At 42.5% G+C, this 22,022-nt stretch overlaps 1 pseudogene; it reads right to left on the bottom strand.

The window, feature by feature from the left end:
• Positions 1-2,726: 2,726 nt before the first annotated feature.
• Positions 2,727-2,904, bottom strand: LOC136885161 (U2 spliceosomal RNA; annotated as a pseudogene).
• Between the last annotated feature and the right edge of the window lie 19,118 nt (positions 2,905-22,022).

The raw sequence follows: 22,022 nt of genomic DNA, 5'->3' as shown, positions 1-22,022 counted from the left end.
GTGACCAGGCGAATTGACCTTGCGGTTAGGGGGGCGCAGCTCTGAGCTTGCTTCCGGGAAATAGTGGGTTTTCCGTGGTTTCGCATTTTCACACTGTATCTAGTGGCGTCACGTGCTTAAAATCTTTGGGTATTCACACAGAGCTGACAGTAGTTAACTAACTCCTCAGTCGGTCGATACGTTACCTCGTGTCGCCTCTTTGCAGTGTTTGGGGGTTCTGGGCTATTTAAAAATGTGAAGCCCCTTCTTCGTAACCACGCCCGCCCGCCCCCCCCCCTAGGCAGCGCCGGGGTAGGTACCTGGGTCTTCGGGGGTGGCAGTCATTATTGCTACCACTACACCAACGAGATCGGCAATTTATTATTTACGATTCCGAGTATTCCATACAATGTGACTGAAGTTTAAAATACACATTAGGATTCTCTTTCATTGTTTCTAAAACCATCATCCTAATGCTCATGCTTTCCAATTCCGTAAAGATCTAATCTCTCTTATAACAGTAGAGTTAGATATTACACTATTCGCTTACCTGTACAAGATTCCAATTCACCAGCAACAGTCTCATCAGTCGTCGATGCACTTGTAGACTTCCTGTCAAAAAATGTTGATATTTTCGGCAACTTATCAATTTCTTTCAAATGTTGTTATTTTAATTTACGTTTTTTGGCACCACTAGGATATTTTCTATCCATTTTACAAGAACATTACAGTTGTAACTTACGAATGGTTCAATAATCAGAGGTAAACTGGAAGTATTTTTCTTGATGCAAAGATATAGTATAGCATGCGCATTCCACCGTACTTCCCCTGTCCCCTCCCGCTCACTTCCTAGACCCCTTTCCCTCTGCCCGTACTCGCAAGCTGCCAGATTTAAATTTTCGTCAACAATAACCTTTACAATAATTACAGTGCTAAGTAGCGAGGGTTCGTGTCTCCGGACGGTAGTTGATTCTAGCACCGATGGAATACTAACGCGGACAGCTGATAAGGAGGAAGGAAGAGTGCGTGTTCGATATTTTGCGAGCGTAAATATTCATATACATGCACGGAGGTGGAGCAGCAGGTCTTTTTTTATACAATTTATCCCCCCCCCCCCTCCCACTTAATCCCTCCCTGCCTCTTTGGTTCATTAGGCAATATTTCGTTACACGCAGCGCCATGCGGTTAGTCAATTAACCACTGCCACGGAATACGGGATACGTGCTGCCATCTTTGGGATTTAAAAAGAACTTTCAGAGAAGGCATTGGACGCGGGTGAGCGGTCCGTAGTCCACTCACCGCCTGCTCGATATGAAGCAGCCATAGTGTGCACATCGAGCAGGCAGTGCCGTGATCATATTCGCCATACCCACAGCACTGCCCCTTCTAGCTCTAGCTAACAATACGCCGAAGTTTGTAGTTCAAAACTGGGGCCTGATTGGCTGGCGTGGCGTGTGATTCAAATGAAAGCGGAAAGTGAATCGGCACTTACAACTTGGTAAATAAGTTCTCAACGTACAGAAGTCTTGTTCTCATCACTCAATATCGTGTAAATCTCAAGAGTATGGATTACCAAGCTGTTCACGCGCTCGTGTGAATCTCAAGACAAGACGCCCCTGGCTGTATCCTAATTAAGGCCACATTTATAGGCTGTTCACGCGCTCGTGTGATCCTCAAGACGAGACGCCCCTGGCTGTATCCTAATTAAGGCCACATTTATAGGCTGTTCACGCGCTCGTGTGATCCTTAAGACGAGACGCCCCTGGCTGTATCCTAATTAAGGCCACATTTATAGGCTGTTCACGCGCTCGTGTGATTCTCAAGACGAGACGCCCCTGGCTGTATCCTAATTAAGGCCACATTTATAGGCGTTCCCTATCCCATCGTCGCCATAAGACCTCTCTTTTGTCGGTGTGACGTAAAGCACATTGTAAAAAATAAAAAAAATCAATAGTGAATGCAGTTGGGTGAGGTGGAACGAATCGCCTGTGAAAGCTCGTCTGGCTTTTTAATTAATGAAATAAGTCATCAGTTTCACATGCCATATGTTGGTGTCTATTGCGTTGGTCTCTGAATTAGTAGAGAGAAATAACTTCATTTATAATATAAACAAATAAAGTGAAGCTACTCCAGGCAGGAGATGCAGTAACAGACAGCGTACTGGTCAGTTATAACAACTAACAATACCGTAGATTTTGTATGAAAGTTAGCTCGAAAGGTAACAGCATTTTTGTTGAACAAAATACTTCTCTTGCCATGAATATGGTGGCTTGCTGAATCTACCATCCTCTCGCTGAGAAGGCTGTGTGCCTGGACCTTCCGGGATCCATACTAATGCGACGATTTGGTGTTCACACTCTCCGTAAATGGGATATATCTCCCTTCGAACCCAGGTAGACTGGTCCGGATATTTGTTTTCAAATAGGTTGGTCGGGACAACAATTATGCCTTGGGAATACGCCATAAAATGTACCACTCGGGTAGACGGCTACCTGCGAAGGGTCTTGTAATAATCTGAAATATGGGAGGTGTATAGAAAATGTATTGAAATCATTTACCGAAATTGTGATTTCTCTAACTTTCTTGATTTCCTTCACAGTTTATTCAGGCCTTGGACTGGCAAAATATATTGCTTATAGCCGTATATGCGCGTTTAAGCTCTTCTCAATATTTTCTTCTTCTGATTGATTCCATTTTCTGAGTGTAAGCTATGTAACGAATATTAAACTTATTTTTTCTTTTTTCTTTTAGGGTCGGCCGATCCCGACTGAACTACAATGCCGGCCAACCCGTGACAGAGGTGGAGTAAGCCCCTAGCACTCTGTCGATTTCCAAAATTAAGTTTAATATTCTGGTCGTGTGATCCACGAGGTGTTAGGTATTAAGCTGATAAGAACATATTGTTTTATTGCCTTCAAACAAGATCTTAGGGATCCATTTTCATCATAATGACGCGTTATTATTCTTTCAAACCATTCGACATAATTTTTATATTTTTACCACTTGGAACCTTCTCTTTCTTTCTTTCTTTCTTTCTTTGTCGTTTAGGCCTACTGAGGACCACGGGGCTCGTATCTACTCTTGGGTAAAGTTGTTGCTTTCTTCTTCTTCCAATACTCCTTCATTTGCTGACTATGAGCCAGGTGTCCACTTAGTTCCTGTAGTCTTCTTACTTGTAAGGGACGTTGGGAAAACTCCGTGTCGGATGGCTTGACGGAACAGTAGTCGGTCATGAGTTTGTCCCGGAACCTTCAATATTGAACTCCGGCTTCAAAAATGTCCACTTTTTTCCAGCCTGTCGTTGGCAAACGTTTTTCACTCTTTGATTTGGTCTTCGTTAAAGGGTGTTCAGCCAGTTGTTCCTGCCCTCTACAGCGTTTGTAGCTCGGTGTCACCTTAGATTACAGTTCGGAATAACTACAAGGTAATAAAAAGAGATTCTGGTGCTTGGGAGTGTATTTCTTGGGAGTGTATTTCTAGCCATCCATCATACACTTCCTCTAAATTTATGAAGACCAGAACTGCACACATGCAAACCGATTTTTTTATGACAATCAGTGAAAATCCGCATTCCAACCGGGAAACGAATCCAGAACCGTCTGAACCGAAGGCTATTACCCTGAAACTTCAGCCAAGGTGCCGGATAGCACCAGCACAGGGTTACCCGTGGACCAGGAGAGGTGAAAGAAGGTGCCGGGGTGAATGGGTCCAACTACAATGTCAAGAAAGAATTTAAACTGAAATGGAAGGTTATATTTTTTAAAAACAACAAGTTAACCAATTCTCACTTAGTGAGATAACAATGACATAGCAATTTAGAAACAAGACTTAGAAAAAGCCATTATTTCAGAACTTTAACACACTTGGGCTTCAAGCCCCTAGTTTTACAATTTTTGTGCTTCCAGCTCAAACTTTACAGAAGGGCATAAATTTACAAAAGGGCAGAAATCCCCAAAATACCAGGAGCGCTTGCTCCCAACACGCAATATCAAGCCTCCCAGAGGCACTTTTACACCACTAGAAAAGAACAGACGTGCTCTCAGTTTTGAAAGCCTATGTAAGGCGATATCAAAAAATTACAATCACTTGCCATCAGGGCACATCTTACAAATTTGAAACAGGGCTATCTAGTACCCAACCTATTGGGTCGTTGCGGAAAGAAACAGGTTAAGTAAATGGCCCGAAAACCAAATTGAATGGAGGCGAGTACTTGCAGTCCCAAAAATGCATTCTAGAAACCTAAGGGGCACTAGGCCAATGAAACAGGGGCTATTCCCAAACTATGGAGATGACTCGTATAAGAAAGAAATTTAAAACATTACGGCGAGGAAGAAAACCAGTTACAAAACGTAGTCACCTCAAACCAATATGAAGGGGAGCTCGAGAGGGTACCTCACGCTCTATCCCCGATTTACAGTGAAAGATATTATGAAGTTTTTACATAAGCCGGCAGAGGTTACATTTTCAGAAAGGTAGGTTACATAGTTAAAGTTTCGGACCTCCCCCTCGGGTTAAACCGCAGAGCTAGAAAGAAATAAAGATGTTAATAGGCCATTACCTTGCTCAAGAACTGCTGCCTGATGAAAGAGGCGCCTCCCGCCTCCTGTTTCACACACACTCTTAGTTAGATGTTGATCAAATGGCCAAGAGACGTGAAAATCCGCAGTTTATAAACCCTCGGGGAAAGTTCGAGACCTTTCATGAATAAACCAGCCACACCCTCTCACTTTCATTGGTTGACATCAAAAGTGACACTCAGAATCGAGGAAGAAATACGGGATTGGTTGGAAATTAATTACAAAAATTAGGGATTGGCTGGATTCAAAACTGGCGGAAAGAAAAGATAAATATTGCCAACCCAAAAATAAATGAACATCAATTAGAAAAAAAAAGTATGAATACAAAACTTCTTCATATCAAAGTTCATTCACTTCGCACCAGGGTGCATGACCCTAGTTTTTGTACTGACATCTGTTGAAGAAAGTCCGAACTTCTTGATAAATGGTAAACAAAACACGTAGAACTTCATACAGTACATGAAACTTCAAAATAACAAAATTTCTGTAGTGACATCTTCTGAGTAACGGTTTAGGTAGGACTAGTTTCAAGTTCACTGTTTCTCCTGTAGAGGAGTTTTCTTGGCGCAAGATTTAAATGCCCGGCGTAGGGGTGTACCTCCCGGTACAACATTAATAATAATAATAATAATAATAATAATAATAATAATAATAATAATAATAATAATAATAATAATAATAATAATAATAATAATAATAATAATAATAATAATAATAATAATAATAATCGTATCTCAAAAATGGAGAGAGCTTGCAGACTAACTAAGAACATCTTCAACAAGAAATGCACCTCATGGAATGCCAAAATAAGGCATAACACTGTAGTAAAAACAGAATGCCTGCATGCCAGCGAATGTCTCTCAAGGAATTACAAGTTGGAGAAGTCGGAGATTCTAGACTATGGAGAATGTTGGATCCAATCCAGACTGGAACCGGCTGGCAACTTCGGAACAACAAGGAAATGTACGAAAAAGTGGAGAAAATCTGAGACCATGATAAAGAGGAGGCTATCATTTCTCGGACATTTGTACGGAATGGACAAAACCAGACTAACAACTACCTGTGGAACAAGAAGACAACGGCGGTATGGATTAAGGAAGTTCGTAAAAATCAAGAGAGGTCCAACCTCCAGGAAGTTCAGACGTTAGAGAGGAAAACATTTCGGACCATGATTCAATATTTGGAAGGGTTTCAAGTCGAAAGTACTGCAAAGACGGGAAGAGCTTGGACAGATGAAGAGAAGCGGCCATAGGAAGGAGCACTGGAGAATGACGAAACTTCATACAGAGAAATAGTAGCGGGATCCTAAGTGGTCAATTCGCAAATAAAATAATAATAATAATATGCCATTAGTGTAGGATCCCAGACTTTATCGCCAAATTGATTTACGTGGTGTGATATTCTAATTACACCGCCACGTAGCAGCGAGAGCAGAATGTGTCTGGAGCAGAGTAGCGCAGCTGGGCGCGCCTTGAGACTGCTGCCGGGCTGACTTGAATGTAAAGCGGGCAGCTTACTTCGCAGCCAACCGAGACAGCAAATACACTCGGTACAACATAGAGGCCAACGAAATGTTGGTTGGAATGTTCTAATATTCGTGTTTGATTTATACTGAGCTCGATATTAATAAACATGGATTTATTTTCCTATATGTACCCATTTAATTTTGTTTTAAAATGTACAGTCATTCGAAAGAGAAATGAGCGCTTGGTTTTTGTATGTTCCTTGCAATTTGTGAGACTCAATTTTAATTATTATGCAAATATAATTCACTTCCGATTTAGATGAAAAGCTCTGTGGATACCCACCACAAACATTTTGTACTCTACGGCCTGTAGTCCTGAACTGGTACACCAATCAGGCCAGAGCATTGAGGCGATCCACCGCGACCCGGACGGAACTTGATGCACAGCGGTGGTTTTAGACAAACATTCTAACTGTTTGTCCTTGGGCAGCCAAGAACAGAATATCAACACGTTGGTCCTGTTTGGACGCAACGTCACCATAGTTCACGTGGCCACGGACGCACCTCGGCCAAACACGACTGCCATACTAATCACTTATACACGGATCGGAGTCGCGCTGCAGCAACGCCCTCAAACGGAAACGCTTGGATCACGCCTTTCAGGTTAAGTTGTTTCTGAGAAAAGTGTGCCTATGAGGAACTAAAAGAATACAATGGACTATTCTTCAGCGACTGTACAAAGATACGTGGTTGAAGGATGCAAGTTACAATTTACACATTTTTGTATGGGAATGATAGAATTTCCAGAAAGAAAAAAAAATTCCTCTTATTCATTCCGTAAACCGTAATTTACAGGATGGTTGCAAGCAACGTGAATCGGATATTTATGCGTTAGAGGGTTGGTCATACTGATAAATAATTTGAAGTAAATAAATGGATATTCTGTCCCGTTGCCATTCTTACAGTTGCTGAAGTTAGCCCATCGGATCGCTTCGTGTGTAGGCTTTGTAAGGTGGTGTTGGCTTATGAGTAGAGCCCGGATTTCCATGCAAATGCATGTTTTTAAATAAGCCGATTACAATTCTCAAACTCTGAAAATATTCGTTTTATGGCTTAACGATTCCAAATAACCGTTTTTTTTCCGTGCATGTTTGCATGTTTTGGACTTTTTAGGACAAAATTCATGCATAATGCATATTTTGAAGATTTTGGATTTAACAGCGAATATTTGGACGTTTAATATTGCATAATATGACTTTTCTTGTGATTTTGACGCATATATAATGCTAACTTGCATGATAGTGCCTTTTAGAAATGTTGATTTGCAGAATTTGGGGCGTTTTTTTCATATTATACAGAATGTCTATTACTGAGAAACGGAGAGAATGTATTCCTGGCATCCTACATGACAACCAAAATTAGTACATAATCCAATTAACCAAACCCTTTCTTATCTGCTGCTCGAGTAAACATTCACGTAAGCCGGAAGGCCCCACGTGGATCTGTGTAATTCTTGGGATTATATTGTCCCAGTTATACATTATTATAAATCGAACCATAAATTGTGCATTACTCATTGACGACTCATTCTTTCGTCTGTGTTAGACGAACAAAATAAAACTTGTATCGCATTTCTGTGACGCCGCGTTACTGAGCAGCTGGTTTTACACTGAACCCTCTTCCGTTGTTATCCTGGATTTTCCTACCGTGAACTCTCACTTGTCACTTTGTTATCGCAGCAGGGAATCAATGCCAGTTATTTAGGAGATACAAATGTGTCTGCCATCATCGCACGGAGATGTATAGCTGCGGCAGCTAGATATAAGTTGGAAAAAGTATCCGTTCAAATCCTGATTTTGATTCGTCAAGCTTATATAAGACGTATTCTAGTGAAAATGCAAAAGACGTGCAATTTGACCTGACTTTGTCCCAAATGTCTTCAATTAACTATGCACTGTCTCTTCTTGTGACGTAGAACTTCTGTGCTTAAGGATGTGCTGACAGATAAACGGACGAGCTTAAATCAAGGCAATTTGGAGAAATAAGTTGATGTACAAATGTTTCAAAAGGAAGTGAATTTTGATTGTGCATATTTCCAGTTTATCGTGCATGTTTTGCTATCTGATAGTGCATGAATGCATGCATATTTTCAGATTTGATAGTGCATGGAAATCCGGGCTCTACTTATGAGTGACTTGAGAGCACCAGTCTGCATAGGAGGGATATGAACACGGACCTCCATGTTGTAAGGATCGCTGCTGCTGCCACCCACGGTGTGTTGGAACGACTCTCAAGCCACGAGCAGATTTAGTAACACCATCTCACAAAGCCCATTTGAATTCGTCCACAAAACGATGTGATTGGCTAAGTTCAGCGGCTGATAAAATGAACATGGCGCGATATATTATTTCTCAGTATGACCAACTCTCCAATGCTAATGTACTCGGTTCACGTTATATGCGACAACCCTGTATAATTAAAAGAACGTTTCCGCTCGATTCTGCACAGTGTTCTAGTGAAGTGTGACTTTCTGAAAATAGTTTTAATTTTTATTCCATCATCCCTTACACAGTCTAATGAGGATGAAAATGTTTCATTTTATGCCAGTGTTCTACATTACACCTTTTGCCTACAGAGTTCGTATTTCTGCTTCAATAAACTAATTACACTTCTTCCCACTGCTCTCTGATGTCAGATACGACCAGACGCTGTTTATTTCATTTATTTTGACCTGGGTATAGAAATAATGATGAAGAGTGATTGGTAATCCTTCACCCGTTATTGATCTTCACGGCCTATGACGTAAGCACTGTGCCCTTCAGGACTTTGAAGTTCCGGCCAGGCGAAAGCCGGTCTCGAACCCGGAGTACAGAAGTGAAAGAACTCTCACAAATGTGAGCTGGTACAAATAGTCTTACCTGAACACATCTCTCCTCGCTCAGCCGGATAAGAGCGCTCTTCTCAGGGATAACATGGGGATAAGTGGGCAACAAAAGATAAAACACTAGGAGATGTGACTAATCAGGTAAGAATTCGCTAAATTAAAATAAAAAATATCTAACCGAAAACATCGCTGCATTCAAAGTTTAACAAACAGGGATTTATTACATAAAATTGAATTTATTTTACAGAATACGAGCTTTTAAAATGCTTGGGTCAAGATAATGTTGAGCCGACGACAACCAGTTCACTGCCTTCACGAAAACAGCTGTGCTGTAACAAGCATGTTACAATCGCATAAGTAACGACATCTAGAAAAACGGATATCTGCTGAAATACACATCTAACAGTAATTCCGATAAAACTTACTATGCCTCGTACCATCGAACCCCGGTGCAAACAAAAATCAACACCTAATGTACAGTATCCTGACTCGGTCGCGAACCCTAGTCCCATGAAGAGTAAGGCGTATAATATTCATAAACAAACAATATAAAAAGAACACAACCAACATATCCAAGGGTGTCAATATCAAACGGGCCAGTGTAAAAATTAACGTAGAGCAAATAGAACATTAAAACAAATCATCTCCTTGATTTCAAAACATCACGGTCGTTCCTTCCTCTAAACACACTCGACAAGCTGCAGACGACAATATGACCAATTCTTAAGACTGTGACGTCAGGCACAGCACCCTCACCCCCGACCACTTCACCCGCGACAGTCCACATAATTTATGAGCTCAGCTGGGCTGCAGGCTAAAAAAATCTCGCCTTTCAAAAACACCTCACGTAATCTGCTGCTAAAAGCCCTCTTATAAATATACCTGGGCTATACGCCCTCATCTCAATATCACCCGCACTATCACAAATCTTACTTCCGCCTCTCATGGGCTCAACCTTGGTGCTACAAAAACACAAATCACTAATCGATAGTCACATGGCCATAATAGGCATCTCCAATACATCAAATACACTCTCTAACTGTGCTGGGCTTTCTCATATCAATACATACAGTTGGCTATCTGCATAATGCTCATATCTCTCACATATTCGGACTTGCTCGCTCTATCAGTGAAGCTAGGTGGATTACGGGTTCCATCCTGGTCACAACTATACACGTCTACGTCTGCAGAGACAAATGCCTGAACGCGACACAATAAAAAAATGCCTGCCTGTTAGACTAATCTACTATGACCAAAGGAGTTCGACCTGACCCATAAAGATAACACGTACGCTAATATAATACTATCAAAGGAAAAACAAACACACCAACAAGGAATCTACAAACAATCATCTACCCTAATGTACGGGGTTCGAACTTGAGGCCTAGCTCTTTATTACCAAGAAATAATCCTATTCTAATTAATCTGTTGACTGACGGCCCCCCGATTCCTATCTAAATTTAAATGACATGCTTGAAACAGAATTGGAAAGCTCTGACCTTATGTTATTGATGACATGACGGAGCGGCCCTCCCTGTGGACCACTGAATTTACCACATCATGGCAGACTGCGGCGCTTGCATCAGATACTGTTGACCACTTGGAGACATTCTTTCTTGCGTGACTCCTTCGTTCAGCTCCTTAGATAGTTGAAAGATGTCCCCTTCGACGTCGCTCTGATCAGGTGCTCCCAACGTTCCTGGATCGGTGCCCGTTGTCGTGTTGGCTTCAGCTCCTGGTTGTGGCTTCCTCGCAATGATGATGTCCAAAACTCGTTTTGACTTGATGCTGGGTAACTGAAAACAAATTCATTCATTACAGACTGTCCAAACTCGATGCCTGTTTCCACTACTATTGTGTCTCACACGTTACATTAACCAAGTCTTGTTCAGAATTTTAAACCTGGTACACAATAGTTTCTTCACAACTCTTAGTCACTGTTATTTCATCCCTTCACTCGGACAACAGGTAGTTCTTGAATTACCCTGAGCCAATATTACTTCTAGCCTTTCGTCAGTTATACCTTGACCTCACAGAAATATGAAGCTAATAGTTCATCAGTCTCTTACAGGCAATACCTCATCTCCCCATAGCATATCCTCACAAGTAAAATCAGGAGTTCAGCTGAATATTCAAGTTGATTACTTACTTCCTCGCAGTTACAGTAGTACCAGTAGTATGTGCAGCTCGAAGACAAAGCGTTGTTCTCCGTACCAACACGCAGTATGACGACTCGTTCTAACCGCCTTCTGGTCAAAGAATGAGACTGATATGCCAGGCGGCCTTATTTTTATAATCCAGTTTAGCGTCACCACGCCGCTTGATCGCGTGCAAGATACGCGCGCCCGCGACTCGAAGTTTTCCCGCACAAAGTACTTCCAGTGCTCTATTTCACGAATGCATTTATGATTGCAGCCTTAATGCATATCAAAATTAAGCAGAAATTATGCAGGTTGCAATTCTTGTCTCAAATCCAATGCAACTCTTCCGTAACCAAAGATATTAATTTAATTCTTTCTTCCCTCCTAATGTAGGTTTTGCCGGGATCTAGGAAGCGTCCCCAATCTTCATTAAGAGACTTGGCTTGGGACATAACTCCATTTAATGAGGTTCTGGAGATTTCTCATAATGACGCTCTAGGTCACTTCACATAAGAACGCTTCTTCTGGACTCATTTATGAAAAACACTATAAGACAATGACTTCGTGGGTGGTCTTACATAATCCCAATATCCAATACTAAAATCAATACTCTTGGCCCATGAACAGTACGGTTCATAGCCCCCGTGAACGACAAAATAAAATTTTGTCAAAAATTTTATTTTCCTCAATGTCGAAATCATCGTCTCATTGCAATCCTTTACGCTGTAAATTTTCACAACTTCATGGCACGGGACTATCTTCAGCTACAGACATAATAGCCTCCCTACCCTTCCTAACTTGGTAATAGGCATCAAGCAGAGCTAGAAATCTCCGGTGGTTACTCTCGCAGCCTTGACATTCCACCTCTTCTCGCTGCTCAGATATCAGTTTATGACAGTTTCCTGGAGAAATCATATTTACTTCTGCTTCTTCTTCTTCTTCTTCTCCTTCACCACTGGGTACCTCTGGTTGCTCTTCTCCGCCGTCATGTTCATCTTCTTCCGGAATGACAACCTCCTCTCCTGCAATATCTTCCGTGTCTTCCTCCCCAAGTTCTTCTTCCTCTTCTTCGCCTCCTCCTCCTTCTTCTTCTTCTTCTTCCTGATTGTTTAATTGGTATTGGCCTGGTCTGAAAAATGGATTATGATTTGCTGAGTTAAAGACCTTAGTCACCGTAGCGTCCAAGCTTTGTACCTTGTATGAGTTATTTTCATAACTATGAATTATTCTATACGGTCCAGTATATAGCTCAGCAAACTTGTGGTAGTATCTCTCTGTAGGGTTGGAGACAGTGGGAGTCTTAACTAAAACCAACTCGCCCACTTGTAGGGGTCTGTGAAACCTCTTGTTCCTTGTTCTTCGCAGCCGTTTTTCAGCCTGTGCTTTCAAGTGATCCGCTACGTTACTAACACATATCTCTCGAGCTAGTTGAGGATCCCTAGGGCAAGGAATTACATTCTCCCAAGGACGTTTGGGCAGCACATTGTGGTGAAGCCATGCCGGAATCATACCGGTGGATTCGTGTCTGGTTGTGTTAATACACTCAGTAATAATGGGCACTACAGTGTTCCACTTATAATGTTCTCTCGGGCAGTATATCCTACAATACTTGGATATCTCCCTCATGATACGTTCACTCGGGTTAGCTTGCGGATGTCTGATACTGGATAAGACATGCTTAATCCCTAGTCTTTCTAGTTCACGCTTAAACCCTGCAGCAGTGAATTGGCTCCCATGATCACTTAGGATGCTCTCAGGCTTACCCATAATGGGTATTATTTTCTTTTTGATCTGCGAGAGTGTCGAGCGAGTATTCGCCTTCTGAATAGGGCATAATGTAACAAATTTACTGAACACATCCATACAGACAAGGATGTACTTTAAGCCCCTAGTAGCAGAGGGCAAAGGACCGAAGAAGTCTATTGCATATAATTTACGTGGTCCCGTGGGTATCAGTGGTCGTGGCGGTTGCTTCAGAAGGTACGGATTTGGTTTCACCGTCTGACAGATGTCACAGGTACGCAGGATTTTCTGTACCATCGTTCTCATTTTAGGCCACACGAAAGTTTCCTGCAGTATTGCTACCACTTTATCAATTCCTGAATGTCCTGTAGAGTGATGAGCTATCCACTCCAAGTCAATCTGTAATCGAGGAGGTACAACAATTCTAAATGTCGTGTGATTCTCATCCACAAATTTATGTAAAATATTATTGAAGTAATGATAATTTGCCGCTTTGCGCTCCGCTTCAGCGTACTGTGGAGTCCCGGGTTGGAGTTCTTTCCGAAAGTACTGGATCAGCCGTCCTGTCTCTGGGTAATTTGCCTGTTCCTCATGAATATTCCGAAGTCTCTCCAGTATATTCTGATCCTCTTGGTCTAACATAGATAAGTGTACTGTGAGCTCCTCCGGATTTGGATTTCTGCTTAACGCGTCAGCAAGTACGTTCAATTTCCTTGGGCAATGTTCTACCGTTAGGTCGAACTGCTGGACGTAAAGTGCCCATCTACTGACCCGTGCATTAGCCATGTCCGTCTTAAGAATAAAAGTAAGTGCCTTGTGATCTGTCCTAATCACTACTGGGAACCCGTACACATATTTTCTCCAGTGTGCCAAGGCAGTCACTATGGCTAACATCTCCAATTCAGTGGTTGTATATTTCAACTCGTGTCCCCGTAATTTTCTACTCATGAAAGCCAAATATGATATTTTATGCTCCCTCTCGGGTGTTTCCTGGTAAAGCACTGCTCCGACTCCTACTGCAGAAGCGTCCGTCTGTATTATGAACTTTCTATCGAAGCTAGGGTACCCCAATTTTACGGAATTCTCTAAAAGCATTTTAGTGTTTATGAAGACTTTTTCTTGCTCTTCTCCCCATTTCCATCTGTTATTAGTCTTTAACATGTCTTGAAGTGGCGCTACAGTTTCTGTGTAACCGGGACAATGATTGGAGAAAAAGTTCGTTAGGCCCAAGAACTGCCTAACGTGTTTAATCTTGATTGGCCTAGGAAAATTCTGTATTGCTGCAATTTTAGCTGGGTTAGGCCGAATGCCTTGACCGTCGACAACATGTCCCAGGAACAGTACCCTGCGCTGACAGAAGTGTGATTTCTCAAAATTTACCTTGAAATTGCATCGCTCGAGGTCCTGAAAGAGTAAATTCAATTTCTCCGTGTGTTCTTCTAGGGGTTTTGTGCAAATTAGTATATCGTCGATATACCGAATCGTAAACTCTTTTACCTCGGGACTGAGGTTCGATTCTAGTGCCCGGATCAAAGCGGCACAACTTGAGGCCAGGCCAAATGGAAGACGTAGGAAAATATACGTCTGATTATCAAATAAAAATCCTGTTAGCATATTAGTACTTGGATCCAAGACGATATGGTGAAAGCTTGAGGTCATGTCTACCGTACTGAAAAATTCCATATCTCCGAACTTCTTAAGAATGTCTTTAAGGTTTGGAGGTTTCTCATACTCGGGGACTAGGCGCTGGTTCAAAGATCGTTTGTCTAGGCACACGCGCACAGTTCCATTTGCTTTGGGCACTGCACACAATGGGTTTAAAAACGGACTCCGGGACTTGGCGATTATCCCGTTCCTCTCCATGTCTTCGATTACTTCCCGGACCTTTGGTAGCATTTTCTCTGGAATCGGATAAGGACTCTGTTTGAAAGGCTCCCAGTTATTTACACATAATTTGTACTGGTAATTGGGAATCTTTCCAGGCCTCGAACCAAAGACCGTCTCATGCCTCTTCAATAGCTCCTGCAGCCGCCCCTTATCTTCCGGACTAATCTTCGCTTCTTCGATTTTACTCGGCAATAGATCCAAAAAATTTTCTCTCTCTCGTTGTTCTTCCAATTCGGATACCATAATTTCAAACTCCGGAATTATTTCCTCATGACCCTGTAGCCACCCTTCTGAATTAAGTTCTTCCACCTGCATGTCCATTGTCCAAATACGTTCACCGGGTTGGTAATCCTGGTTCTTGTTTAACTCTATTCGTTCCTGGTTACCATTTAAATTTAATAGGATAGAGCTTGTACCCATATCAATAACAGCTTCGTATTCTCGTAAGAAATCGGCTCCTAATATTAGATTATATTCCATTTTAGGAAGCACAATACATGGATGGGACACCAGTAAGTCTCCAATGTGGATGTCGAGTAATACCTGCTCCTTACATGACGTTACTTTGTCTGGTATAATACCCTTAATTTTGACTTTCGAAATTGGTATGGACGGGATACGAACTCGGCTTTGAATTTCCGATACTAAGACCTGTGAAACCACACTGACCGTAGCTCCAGTATCAGCCAGAGAGCATACATTCAAACCGTGAATTCTGGTATAAATTACTGGTAATTCTTTAGGTCGGGGCAAGGTACTTTTAATAGGATCCTCTAGTAGATCTTCTGGAGTGATAACCCAATTATGAATAGCTACAGTCACCCAACCGGCATCCTTGCGAAATATTCTATCTCCTTGCACTAAATTTCTCGTTTTTTTTATCCTCCCTCTCGATCTCAGCAAAACTGGGTGCATTTGGGTTGAGACTCTTCGGCCTGGCTCCGTCGTAAAATTCTTGGTAAGCCAAGCTCGCAGCACCCGGAGAGTTGGCAGCACTGTGGGTTCGTATTGCTTCCTGCCATGTGTCTCGTGTTGATACATCCCCCGATCCTCTTAATCTTGAGTGGAAGGCGCCCTCTTGTCTGTCGCCAGCTCTCGGGCGCAGTGAACTCTCCCTAGGTCTGTTATACCTCGCTCGGTTTCCATTCCATCGCTGGTTGTTATTTCTGGAGTTATAACGATCTCCGTCTCGTCTCCAGTACGGCTGGTCATTCCTCCGCTGTTCAAATGAATTCCTTCGGCGTTCTTGTCCTCTCCATCGTTCCGGTTCATCCTGCCATGTGCTCCACCTTCGAGGTCGCCAGTTCGTATCTCCTCTGGGTTTAGGGTTTTCTTCATCTCGTTCCCTCATGGTTGGCGTTTGAGTGCCGGAATTTTGACACTCCGTGTGGCTTCTTTCTCCAATCTGCTCTTCCGCCTGGACGTTCACATTATGGACAGTCTCTATGGCCCGTATACGTGGCTGATGCAGTGCAGACGTCTGGTCCCAGAGCCTAAGCATTTCTTCCGCGGCCACCGCCGTCGTAACATTTGCCGCGATTAGAGCTCTTTGTACCTCTACAGGCAACTGTCTAATAATGGTCGTGACGATTTCCATTTCTTCGGGCTGATGATCTAGCTCTTGCAAACGTAAGTATTGGGAAATAAAGAACTCGCTCAGTCTTGTGGGCGTACTATTTGCATACCTCCGAGCGTAGAGCTCCATTCTAAGCGCCAGCTGATGCCCCTGATTCCAGAATTTATTCAGGAATGCGCGTTTAAACTCATAATTTTTAAATGATTGCCCAAATGCCTTGAACCAAGCTCCAGCAATCCCTCCAAGATACTTTTCTGCTGTGCGTAGTCTGCGCTCTGGTGGTATCTGGCATTCGTCCATGTATGTCTCTAACTCTTTAAGGAATGAACGGGGCGTGACCTCTCCATTTCCCTCGAATTTCTTCGGTTTCTCCTCGGGTGCCTAATCCAATGATAACCCGGTAACACACTGTCCTGACTGAATAGGGTTGAATTTCCTATTCTTGGCTTAGCCCTAAATGATTCTCCTAGCAGTTCATGTCTCTCATCCTGACTTTCATTCAGGCTGTCATTTCCATACTGGCGTTCGATCGGGCTGTGAGTCCTACTCAGCTTCCGCTTCTTTACTCCGTTGTCCTCCTCAATTTTCAATTGGTCCAATTTATCACGCATATTCTCCATTTCATGCTCTAACCCCTGTATTCGCTTCTCAGTTGTCCGTTGTTCCTGCTCTCGGCACTTCTTCAAACCCTGGACCTCAGCGTTGACTTCCTTCCTAGTCTGTTGTAAACCCAGTTCTAGTCCAGCAATCTTAGCCTTATTCTTTTCGGTCGCCTTCTCGTATTTGTCAACTACTTCTTGAGTCCTAGCCTCTAGTTTTTCTTCTATTCTTACTAGTTCTTCTTGGGTATGGTCCATACGGACTACTACTGCCCCCAGGTTTTCTCTAAATGTTCCTAGTTCGGACTGAGTCTCTTTGTCTTTCTCTTCCATACGCTGTTCTATTCCCTCGATACTGTCCTTTATTTCACGAATTTGTTTCTCTACCGTTCTGTGTGACTCTTCAACCTGTTGACTCAACTTCTCGGTCGTGGTGACACAGCACAGACGTACTTTCTCTATTTTGGTATCTAATTCTGCTATGGTTTCCCTAGTCGCTTCATTTTCAGAGGCCAATTGCTCCAAACGAATGCTAGTGTGTTCCTTTAGCTCAGTTATTTGGCTCGCTACCCGTGTCTCTGTGAGTATTAATTATTCGGTCACCTTTTCTTCGCACTCCGCGAATTTTTCCGTAAGTTGCTCGGTTAAGTGTTATTTAAGTCCTGTCACTTGTTCCGAATTCCTAATTTCCTGTTCTTTAAATTTTGCACTGACTTGCTCGTTCAAACGCTCACTATTCCTATCCGCTTGTTCTGTAATAACTCCTATATCCTCTCTAAGTTCCTTTTTAAGCGCCACCAACTGTACCTTTATCTGATCGCTCAGGTGCCTCAGCACCTCATCCATGTCTACCGACATTCCGCACTCACTCGTCATAATGTCCGGCGGAAGAACCACTCCGTATGTCACCGATTAAATTTCAAGTACTATCAATTTCCCTCAATTCTAATTTATCATATGTTCCTAACTGCTAAACTTTCGAACTTCCAAAGCCTAAGTTGGCTACCTCAATATAACATCATGTCATCCAAAAACACAGGGTAACCGTCAGCACAACACTATGAAACAAAATATATATACAACACAGACACAAAATTCTCCAACAAATGTCATAAAAACAGCAAAACTACAACATGCAAAAATCAAAGCTATATGATTATACACCTGTGAAACACAACACCCTGCAGGTCAAATCCCCACACGAATATCATCATCATTCCACGGAAACCACAAAATCAGCACATCCTCGCTAATCAACATCAACAGCAATATCCATATTCTAATGGTAAGACCAAGGATATAACATCACGGAATACCTCTCTGAACTGGCAGTCATATAAACATCACAAGGCTCAACAAAATACTCCTAATACATCACTAAGCTAACAGTACAGATCAAAGACCCAACTTGGTATTCTTGCACTACACATAATTGAATGCAGCTGCCATAACATATGCCTGAAATCAAGCCTTGCATGACCTTTATTTACCGAAATATCCGGTCCTGCTTTTATAGACACAAGTTATGACCTATAGCCCTATTTACGGAGAACATCAGCAAAATACAACTTGGCTGTGTGAGCTCGTTTACACAAATATCAAGCATCACCTGACGGCATAATACAACACGCTGTATGACCCTCATTACTGCAATATCGGGTCCTCAGTTAGCCACACCAAGTTCACAGTGTTGACAATGGCGCTATGGTCCCTTTTACTGAAATATCGGGCCATTCGTTACTCGGCGTCATTAATACCATGGCGCTATATTAACAATGTCTGGGTAGCCCTCATTTACGGACATATCGAGCCCCACAGTTGCTTGGCGCCACAAATACTATGTGCCCTTCAGGACTCTGAAGTTCCGGCCAGGCGAAAGCCGGTCTCGAACCCGGAGTACAGAAGTGAAAGAACTCTCACAAACGTGAGCTGGTACACATAGTCTTACCTGAACACATCTCTCCTCGCTCAGCCGGATAAGAGCGCTCTTCTCAGGGATAACATGGGGATAAGCGGGCAACAAAAGATAAAACACTAGGAGATGTGACTAATCAGGTAAGAATTCGCTAAATTAAAATAAAAAATATCTAACAGAAAACATCGCTGCGTTCAAAGTTTAACAAACAGGGATTTATTACATAAAATTGAATTTATTTTACAGAATAAGAGCTTTTAAAATGCTTGGGTCAAGATAATGTTGAGCCGACGACAACCAGTTCACTGCCTTCACGAAAACAGCTGTGCTGTAACAAGCATGTTACAATCGTATAAGTAACGACATCTAGAAAAACGGATATCTGCTGAAATACACATCTAACAGTAATTCCGATAAAACTTACTATGCCTCGTACCATCGAACCCCGGTGCAAACAAAAATCAACACCTAATGTACAGTATCCTGACTCGGTCGCGAACCCTAGTCCCATGAAGAGTAAGGCGTATAATATTCATAAACAAACAATATAAAAAGAACACAACCAACATATCCAAGGGTGTCAATATCAAACGGGCCAGTGTAAAAATTAACGTAGAGCAAATAGAACATTAAAACAAATCATCTCCTTGATTTCAAAACATCACGGTCGTTCCTTCCTCTAAACACACTCGACAAGCTGCAGACGACAATATGACCAATTCTTAAGACTGTGACGTCAGGCACAGCACCCTCACCCCCGACCACTTCACCCGCGACAGTCCACATAATTTATGAGCTCAGCTGGGCTGCAGGCTAAAAAAATCTCGCCTTTCAAAAACACCTCACGTAATCTGCTGCTAAAAGCCCTCTTATAAATATACCTGGGCTATACGCCCTCATCTCAATATCACCCGCACTATCACAAATCTTACTTCCGCCTCTCATGGGCTCAACCTTGGTGCTACAAAAACACAAATCACTAATCGATAGTCACATGGCCATAATAGGCATCTCCAATACATCAAATACACTCTCTAACTGTGCTGGGCTTTCTCATATCAATACATACAGTTGGCTATCTGCATAATGCTCATATCTCTCACATATTCGGACTTGCTCGCTCTATCAGTGAAGCTAGGTGGATTACGGGTTCCATCCTGGTCACAACTATACACGTCTACGTCTGCAGAGACAAATGCCTGAACGCGACACAATAAAAAAATGCCTGCCTGTTAGACTAATCTACTATGACCAAAGGAGTTCGACCTGACCCATAAAGATAACACGTACGCTAATATAATACTATCAAAGGAAAAACAAACACACCAACAAGGAATCTACAAACAATCATCTACCCTAATGTACGGGGTTCGAACTTGAGGCCTAGCTCTTTATTACCAAGAAATAATCCTATTCTAATTAATCTGTTGACTGACGGCCCCCCGATTCCTATCTAAATTTAAATGACTTGCTTGAAACAGAATTGGAAAGCTCTGACCTTATGTTATTGATGACATGACGGAGCGGCCCTCCCTGTGGACCACTGAATTTACCACATCATGGCAGACTGCGGCGCTTGCATCAGATACTGTTGACCACTTGGAGACATTCTTTCTTGCGTGACTCCTTCGTTCAGCTCCTTAGATAGTTGAAAGATGTCCCGTTCGACGTCGCTCTGATCAGGTGCTCCCAACGTTCCTGGATCGGTGCCCGTTGTCGTGTTGGCTTCAGCTCCTGGTTGTGGCTTCCTCGCAATGATGATGTCCAAAACTCGTTCTGACTTGATGCTGGGTAACTGAAAACAAATTCATTCATTACAGACTGTCCAAACTCGATGCCTGTTTCCACTACTATTGTGTCTCACACGTTACATTAACCAAGTCTTGTTCAGAATTTTAAACCTGGTACACAATAGTTTCTTCACAACTCTTAGTCACTGTTATTTCATCCCTTCACTCGGACAACAGGTAGTTCTTGAATTACCCTGAGCCAATATTACTTCTAGCCTTTCGTCAGTTATACCTTGACCTCACAGAAATATGAAGCTACTAGTTCATCAGTCTCTTACAGGCAATACCTCATCTCCCCATAGCATATCCTCACAAGTAAAATCAAGAGTTCAGCTGAATATTCAAGTTGATTACTTACTTCCTCGCAGTTACAGTAGTACCAGTAGTATGTGCAGCTCGAAGACAAAGCGTTGTTCTCCGTACCAACACGCAGTATGACGACTCGTTCTAACCGCCTTCTGGTCAAAGAATGAGACTGATATGCCAGGCGGCCTTATTTTTATAATCCAGTTTAGCGTCACCACGCCGCTTGATCGCGTGCAAGATACGCGCGCCCGCGACTCGAAGTTTTCCCGCACAAAGTACTTCCAGTGCTCTATTTCACGAATGCATTTATGATTGCAGCCTTAATGCATATCAAAATTAAGCAGAAATTATGCAGGTTGCAATTCTTGTCTCAAATCCAATGCAACTCTTCCGTAACCAAAGATATTAATTTAATTCTTTCTTCCCTCCTAATGTAGGTTTTGCCGGGATCTAGGAAGCGTCCCCAATCTTCATTAAGAGGCTTGGCTTGGGACATAACTCCCTTTAATGAGGTTCTGGAGATTTCTCATAATGACGCTCTAGGTCACTTCACATAAGAACGCTTCTTCTGGACTCATTTATGAAAAACACTATAAGACAATGACTTCGTGGGTGGTCTTACATAATCCCAATATCCAATACTAAAATCAATACTCTTGGCCCATGAACAGTACGGTTCAGCACAACGTCACTGCGGCTGAAGCGTATGCACGGCCCACTTCTATGGCCAGTGTGATCAGAACTGTTCTGGATGGTTTCAACGGAATTTTCTCAGATAAACCTCAACCTGGGCCACCAGAGGTCATGCGTTCACAGGTGGAAGTAAACAAAGACATGCTCCCCTCCTTGCTGCAGGGGATTTGAGACTTCCTCATTAAGCGGTGGGCAAGTTATTCTAGTACTAGGACGACCCCAGCAATTTCAAAAGTCAACAGGAGAGGAATTATTAGGATGAGGCAGGCACACATGCTTCCAGAACAAATCGCACACTCGACTCTGGAGTATTTGCAGACACTCCAATTAGATTATGTTTCTAGTGTATGGGACCCTCGTCAGGAAAGTGTCCAAATACAAATGAACGCTGAACGATTTGTTCTAGGTGATTTTCGACAGAAGAGTTAAGTTGAAAATTGTTGCAAACTTTAGGGTGGTGTGGGGAT

This window comes from Anabrus simplex, chromosome 13, assembly GCF_040414725.1.
Source record: "Anabrus simplex isolate iqAnaSimp1 chromosome 13, ASM4041472v1, whole genome shotgun sequence".
Taxonomy (NCBI): domain Eukaryota; kingdom Metazoa; phylum Arthropoda; class Insecta; order Orthoptera; family Tettigoniidae; genus Anabrus; species Anabrus simplex.
Note: the sequence above shows the minus strand (reverse complement) of the source record. Positions and strands in the feature narration are given on the sequence as shown.